Source organism: Hippocampus comes, unplaced genomic scaffold (genome assembly GCF_001891065.2).
Source record: "Hippocampus comes isolate QL1 unplaced genomic scaffold, H_comes_QL1_v1.1 scaffold14, whole genome shotgun sequence".
Lineage (NCBI taxonomy): Eukaryota > Metazoa > Chordata > Actinopteri > Syngnathiformes > Syngnathidae > Hippocampus > Hippocampus comes.
The window spans coordinates 298,327-306,291 of NW_017805839.1; the positions used below are offsets into that span (position 1 = coordinate 298,327).

Here is a 7,965-nt window from a genome sequence, read left to right on the forward strand (position 1 = left end):
GCCGTTGTCTACAAAGTGCTGGACATGCGGCAAAATATACAACAACAAACAATAAAACAATAAATGAATAACAACGACAGTAGAAAGCACAAAAACAGTCAAACCAAAAATCACATCTCGTGCTGAGTCAAAAGCCAAAGAATACAAATTTGTTTTAAGACGAGTTTTAAAGATGGGCAGCGAGGGGGTGTACTTGTAGAATACTTCCAATCATACTTTTTTTTTCCCCCACAAGCAGCATCATTCCCTGCACCGGTAAACATTGGGCCTCAGCCTGTCAACACTGTTGTGTGTGTTTAGACATCTGTTTCAACCACAACTTCGCATGATGTGGCTGCAGTGTAAAGTTACATCAGTCCAACCAAACGCATTTCGCCCGGCACATTTGGATCTCATTCGAAAGAGTCTTGAGAAGGTTGTGGCGGAGGAAGACCTTTCCTTTCTTGCTGTCGTGAAATTTGTAAGAGCTGGTAAGCATTACAATTTTGGAGTGACGAGCTGTGTTACACAAGTACTTGCGTGTGCAAGCGCTCTGATCAGTCCCTTTAACATGTTGCATACATCGCAACCATGGTGTGAACTCTTACATGACGACGGGACAAATGAACGAAAGATAGACAATACAGAGTACTGCTTTACGTTCATTTACTTTTACCAACGTAAAAAACAGTGTGTGTGGATCTCTCTCTCTCTCTCTCTCTCTCTCTCTCTCTCTCTCTCTCATATAATCTAGATAAATAGATCAATAGCTATCTGGCTAGCTATCTAGCTAGATAGATAGATCAATAGCTCGATAGCTAGCTAGCTAGATTGATAGACACACACACACACACACACACACACACACACACACACACACTTTAAATGATTTGGTGGGGGTAAAAAAATAAAAAAAACGACAATTGACGTCAGGCAGTTGTAGCTGAAACTTTGCATTTTAGCAAGCACTGTAAGTCTATTTGCTTCAAACCAAATGTTTTTTTTTCTTCCCATCTTTTCCATTATTTTAGATGGCTTTAAATTTTCAAACATACTCTGACTTGGCTTGTAAATCTCACCGCATATGGGACATCAAAACAAGGAACAGTTAAAGTATATTAAGTCTTAACGCTTGCCGTGCACAGGGGCCATGTCACCATTTTATTGCAGCTTTACAACTCGCCGGTGGAATAACAGATACTTTTTTTTCTTTAGGTGGCGAATGGGAAAACAAGGCTTGTTTTGACCAGGTGTTGCCAGCTTATTGGTAGAGTAGGTAGCTCGGTCTGAAGTGAAGTCCATCCATCAGTGAACCGAAATGCAAACAAAGAAAAGTGGGCACAATGTGGGAAGAAGTAATTCTAAAGAGTACCTGAATTAAATCAAGAGGAGCTGATTGTAAAAATGGGAGGGAAAAAAAACGAAAAGATGAAAAGATAATTCTTGTGAAATTTGTATTGCTGTTTTAAATAAATTATGAGTGAATCAACGCTTTGAAGATAATATTATACTCCAACTGCTTTAAAACGATGTCAACATGTAGCATGGAGAGAAAAGGCGGTGAAAACGCTTCTCCTCGATGTATGTATTGAGATGCATAGCTTCCTTTCGCATTCTTTCTTTTGCAAATCTAATAAACAACTTGGAGTGACTTTTGTGAAAAAAGTACTTATTTTTAATCTAATATCTGTCATTTGTTTCCTGTCGTAGACAATGGTTATCAGATTTTTTTTTTTAACTACGTAAAATGAACAATGTGTTTAATTGCGCAAGAAGTCACGCCAAGTTGCCCCCTTTTTCATTTGCATAGTTGCATGTAATGTCCACCCCACTGCAATATATACCGACTATTCACAAAACATTTTTGGGGGCAAAAATGTTGCATTTTAAATGTACGGTAAAAATAATTTCGTACAAAATCTATTCAAATTTGATATTTTGATGCCATCGTTAAAAAAATATAATTTTAACATGAACAAAGTATTGTAAAATCACCAGCAAACAATGTAAAAGTAGACGCAGCCTCCATTCAAAGGAGAAATCATCAACCACAAATCGCTACTGACACTAAAACTGGAGTCTTGGCAATGTAAGACAATCCGTTCATTCACGATGGATCTATATAATGTGAGACTCTCAAGTTATTGGCGCAATTGACTTGAGTTTATAGGCTCATAATCTATGTAGATCTGAATTAATGTTGTTGGGGAGTGTGAGGGATCAATTTGCGGGGGGTAAGGTCCGCTATTGAACATGACACCGAGGGACGAGCGTGCCTAATCCAGGTTTTAACTTCAAGGGAGCGCGGGCCTCTCTCTTCCCAACGTGACCATCCGGCATACGCCTCCACAGCAAAGCCGAAAGATACGCTCATTCAAATGACGCGATTGTTCGTTTAGGACACGGGAACAGGAGCAGCCTCTGTTCCGGACCCAACCGCTTTGCTTCATGCCCATCGGGCTCTCTTGAGATTTAAAATCTCAGTCGGCCTGCGCTGCCGTACTTCCAGGTGTTTTGGTCATTAGGAATTCTGCCCATTAGAAGCGCCACGGCGCTCGCTTAACTGTTATACGACTAAGCGTCGTGCCCGGATCACACCTCCACAGCTGTAAAGAGCAACAGGGCGGGGTGGCGGCCGGGGAGGCATGCGCATCGGGGGTGGGGGAGTGGTCGGGGGCCGATGGGGGGGCAAGGCCAAAACGCCAGCTTTGTTCTCCGGGGGCTCCGGTTACCCCCTGCTCTCATCACAGCCCGCGTGACATTCAATCCCGCAACTGTAAATTTCACATTATGTGTGTGAAATCACAGATGCACATGTCACAGCAGTGTCATAAAGGGAATTTACTTAGGCCGGTTTCAGCACGCACCTTACCTCTTCAAGTCTCCGCGGGTGTTGTTGGGAGGGGAAATGACTGAACGGACCCCAAAAAAGTTCCATATACGTCCCATTATGTTCCGGGTGGACACCTGGTCCCTATTCAGCTTGGCAATAACAGCCACCCCACCCCCAAGCCCCCTCCCCCTGTGCTGTAGTTTCAATGGGAGTGCATACTAAACAATAATTGATATTTGAATATGGCTTACAGCTTGTTAAAGCATTAATGGTCTGTGAATGTGAAAACTAAGAGAGTGCGAATGACCTTGACAAGAATAGCGCGGAGGACGTGTAATGCGTACAACATATGGAGTGCAATTAGCCGGGCGAAACAGGACGGGGGATATGTTTTTTTTTTTTTCATCAGACATTATCGAAATGTAATGACATCTCCACGCAGCAGGGCTGGCAATCCAACTGCTGTCTGTCAACAGAGGCCCAAGTCCACCTGTTCTCTCCCAGATCATCTCATCTCTAAAAATAAAAACGTCGGAATCCTGACAAGGCGCAGAGACCAAGAGCCATCCTGACATGAAGCTGCCGAATTGTGCAAAGCAGACAGCAAAATGGGATTAAAACCCTCAAGGATTCATCAGCGATTGCTGTTCTCGTCCAAAGATTCCCAACCCGCACAGTAACCTAATTTCGGGTGCATAAAATTCTAAATCCGCTACCCTCAGTTATTTGGCATATCTCGACGGGAAGTTGGCGAAGGTTTCCGTTGATCCTGCCGAGCACCGCGTGCCGCCTACCTCATAAGAGTGTTCCCCCTCTTGAGGGGTGAGGGGGAGCCAACGTTATGGCTGGCGGTTTGTAAAGTGAGCTGGGAAGTTGAATTGATCTGAAGGAATTTAATGTGGCGCAGTGAATCGCAGCAGACAGCGTGGATTTACATCGCAGCCCGGCAGAAACGAACATAATATCGCACGGCTTTTATTGCAGGAGAGGGACTTTTTTTTTTATTTTTTTTTTTATAGTGGCCACAAAAATGATTTAGTTTGCGTTGCGGAAAAATGCCATTCATTAACAACTCCGCTTGCGACTCCCGTTCTAATGTAGCAAGATGTCGATCAACTCTTGACTTAAAGCTTCAAATATGTTCGTTCAAAAAGAATCGGTTTAGTTTAAGACACGATTCAAAGCGATGCCGTTTGAAGTCAAGTGACTCATTTAAGAGTCCCGCAAGTGTTAAGTCCATCCGGCAAAGAAGTCGGCAGTGTTTTAAGACAGTTTAATGCAAAACGACCACAGGCCATCAGATTCAGCACTGCACCTCCAGCATATGTTGCAGCCAAGGCAAACTGTCATGATATATTCGTAGCACACGGAGAACGGTGTTGCCACAGTTACCGCAAAAACGTAACTTTCCTGATTACTTGGTTTTAAAAGTGACTAAGTTAGATGACAAGTTATTTTAGTAGTTACGGGAGCAGATAGCGCTCATCCCTGCTTCACATCAGAATGACACCCACTGTAGTGGAAGATCAATTTTTAATTGTGACACTTAAGGACACTTGTTTTTATTAAAAATGACCTTATTGACTCGTCATATTTATTTTTGTTAAAAAATATATTTTTTTGGATTGCATTTAACATAAATTGGCTACCGTAAAAAAAAAAAAAAAGTCTCTCGATTTCACTTGACAGAAAAAAATTTTAAAAAAAGAAAATACAAAACAAAGGCAGTCTTTTTGTATGAGTAACCCGCGGACTAACAAATAGTTAACCAATGATGGGGCATCGTGATTTCCTAGGATTGTTGCAAAAGGGATGAATTGAAAATATGAACATCGGCAGAGGTTTATAGAAAAAAAATGCTGTGTTTTGATATTCACCTGCTTCCTAAATTACGATGAGAAGTCATCAACATCTTCATATTCATGAATAACGTTTACTATTACGATAACAGTCACGTTAGTAAAAAGGAATTTGTTATCCTAGAAATGTGTATCAAATCGGTAGCCCTTCGCATTCATCAGTCCCCAAGAAGTAGCTCTCTGCTTCAAAAAGGTCGGTGACCCCCAGCTTTAGTAAGTACGAGGGTGTTAGGAATCGGGTGTCCGCCCGTATTTTATTATTCATGAACGATTAGTTTTGGTGCATGCAACAATACGTCTGTTAGTGGGGGTCACCGCGGCTGAAAAAGTATGTGCTGTTTATTTAAGTCTTGTCAATTCTTACACACTGCTACCTGGAGGCGGTCAACGTGATTGCCTGTGGTGGTGAGAGGTACCACGCTTGGAAATCATGATGGAGGGTTGGGCCTCACTTGATTTTGGACGATGACGATTCTGGCTCTTCGATTAGATTTCGATTCTCAAAAAAAAATAACAATAATAAAATAAAAAAATCTATCAATGTATTCAATATGATATGCTGTAGCTTTTGTCATATTTATTAATATGCAACATGTAAAAGCTCCCCAAAGCCCAAACTATCCGAGTTAATTAAATTCAAAGAAACAACTAATCATCAGCAACATCAGGCCCATTTATATCTGCTGTGCATCTCTCATTAAAGATTCAAAGGATCTACCATTTGAAAATGGAACCATTTGATTCCTCAAATCAAAATCGATTGTCCGTTTTTTTTTTTTTTTACACCTCTCATAGCCACCCACCCATATTCTTCCAAAACAAAATTTAATATTCAATCGTAATGATATTTTGATCTGAAGAGTGAGGAGAAAAAAAAAAAATCCAAATGTCAAAGGGTGATGCTTCCCCGACGAAATGCCCCAGAGAGACTTTCTATTCAGTTTTCAGACAGACGAAAGCTCTCCTGGTGAGTTTGAAACCTACCGGCTCAGACTGCAACCACGACACAGCTATCCATCAAGCGGCACGACAGAATTTACTGTGTGACCCGATCGGTCATCATTTATTACTTTACCGGCCCGAAGTGGAGGCAATCGCAGGCTGGTGTTTGTGTAAGAGGAGACCTCCACCTGCGAGGGTCTCCCATTAACACAAAACCAAGTGTGTGAGGCAGGAGGAGGGGGGGAGGATATATCATTTGTCAATATACGTTCGGATTGGAGACCGGATTTTGCCCAGACAGAATTCTGTTGTGGGTGTTTTCCGGCCAAAATGGTTGCATGAATTCAAAACTACACTAACCACGTATGATAATGGGGGGTGGGCCCACCACCCTTGACAACAGTGACAACAGGGCTCACAACAGCTCCTTGAAAGGAACTGTTTGAACAACGATTCATCTGGAAATCGGTCAACGACAACATTTAAATAACAACAATCGTAGAATAACCATTTGGAGCTCCAGGACAGTAATCAGCCAACCGTTCACGCCGAAGTCATCTCCTTTTATCGGTGAAAGATTTCAGGTTTGGACTCCCGGAAAAAAAAAAACACTCCAGGCCAGATGATGCTGACCTATACCAGCGAACGCCTTGCCTGAAGCTACTCTAACCTCGGGGTAGGGCAGGCCACGGCTTTGAAGTGAAGCTAATATTGGCCTCTGTTCCAGCAGCAGGACACGTTCTTGAAACGCTTCACTGAACTTGATTAGTCACTCTCCGAATAAATGTACAACTAAGGTGAAGGGTGGGGTGGGGGTTATTTGAGAGAACTGAAGGAGGAAGTCATGAATCATTTGCATGCAGGGACAAACAAAAAAAAAAGCTCTTGATACTTAGGATGGTTTTATCAGGGCAAAAAAAAAAAAAACAAAAAAACATTTTTTTCCGGCAGATGATTTGACTTAACTGGAACTTGACCAGCCCGTGTTTTCACCTCACCTCCCAGTGCATGATTGATGTGGTCTGTTGATGATATCAATGAAAAGTTAATGTTCAAACTATAATGGGCATACCACATTTTTTTTTGCAACATAAAAAAAAAAAAATGGAATTTAAATTTAGAGGAACAAAAACACAAGGGACAGCTCTGACTAAGTTTCCTTGATTGTGTTGGCCTCTAAAATGTAAATGACGTGAGACGAAATCAACAACCTCCCCCCCCCTTGGTGACAGCCATGCGTTCAGGTTTGCCTCACTTGCTTCAAGACCATTCAGCAATCAATTCCACACAATCGAGTGCATTCCTTACAATCAATTTATCGATTACTATTGCTCTTTCTATTAGGGCAATATTCCATAGAACGAACACGTCCGACTTGCAGAGTTAAAGAACGTCTCAAAATTGAATGATCTTTTTTTTCCTTGGTCAATATAATTTGATTCAAAAAGGGTCCAGGCAAGGAGAAGGAGAAGAACATACCAAGAGACCTGAGTGAAAACATAACATCCTTTGTGGAAATAATTACAGAGCACTGATACTTGGGATTATTACGCTCAATGGTGTTTTCTTGTAACTGTGTGAGTCTTGTGTTTTCTTGGGCAGGTTCAATCCACCATAAAAAGGCACCAAATGATCTCTTGGCTCCCGCCTGCAAAGCCGCACAAAAGGCGTCCTGAATTGGCCCACGTACAGTCAAGGTGTGGGAACTCGAGCCAAAGGCTGGCATTGCATAGCTGACAAATAAATAGCATGCCCTCCCTCAACTCTCATCTAATTACGGCTATGGTTTACCAGCGCTGGCTTTTTCGGGTTTCCTCAGCAAACTATAAAAACTAATGACACTATTTTGTAGCTGCCTCGGTTTTCTTGCACCTCCCCCTTTCTTTCCATGTTCGCAGATAGTGTTCGGAACTTTTAGCCCTGCCTGGTGAAACTCTCCATGGGCCAGCATTTGATATCCCGCAGAGATGTGTCTTGGGTTTTAAGGGGTTCTTTTGACCAGTTCTAACCTGTATGTATACCGAATACACGGTGGCCTTTCAGGCAAAGATAATCATCTGGATAGTTATCACAGCGACGTGAAAATACACTTTGAAGCCGACTTTAATTACCGCAGTTCACCCGCGATAACTGCCGCAAATTGACTGCAGTGGCAGTGACTCCAAATATTCTGACACGCAGCCTTTGGCAGTGACAACTTCTGGTTGCCTTGCTCCCCCTGGTGTCAGGGGCTATAACTTCACATTGAAGAGAATTTGGAATTTGTTCAGAAATATATGAAATGATATATTTGTCACTTGCAAATTTGATTGCTCGATACATAAAATTCCAGCACTGCAAGTTTCATGTATT

General features: G+C 42.0%; 1 long non-coding RNA gene across 1 annotated transcript; it reads left to right on the top strand.

Moving 5' to 3' along the window:
• Window positions 1–287: 287 nt before the first annotated feature.
• On the top strand, window positions 288–7,376 carry LOC109526607 (uncharacterized). Its single transcript, XR_002170377.1, has 3 exons — window positions 288–470; window positions 1,195–1,313; window positions 7,216–7,376. It is a non-coding gene; the product is annotated as an uncharacterized LOC109526607 (long non-coding RNA).
• Window positions 7,377–7,965: the final 589 nt, after the last annotated feature.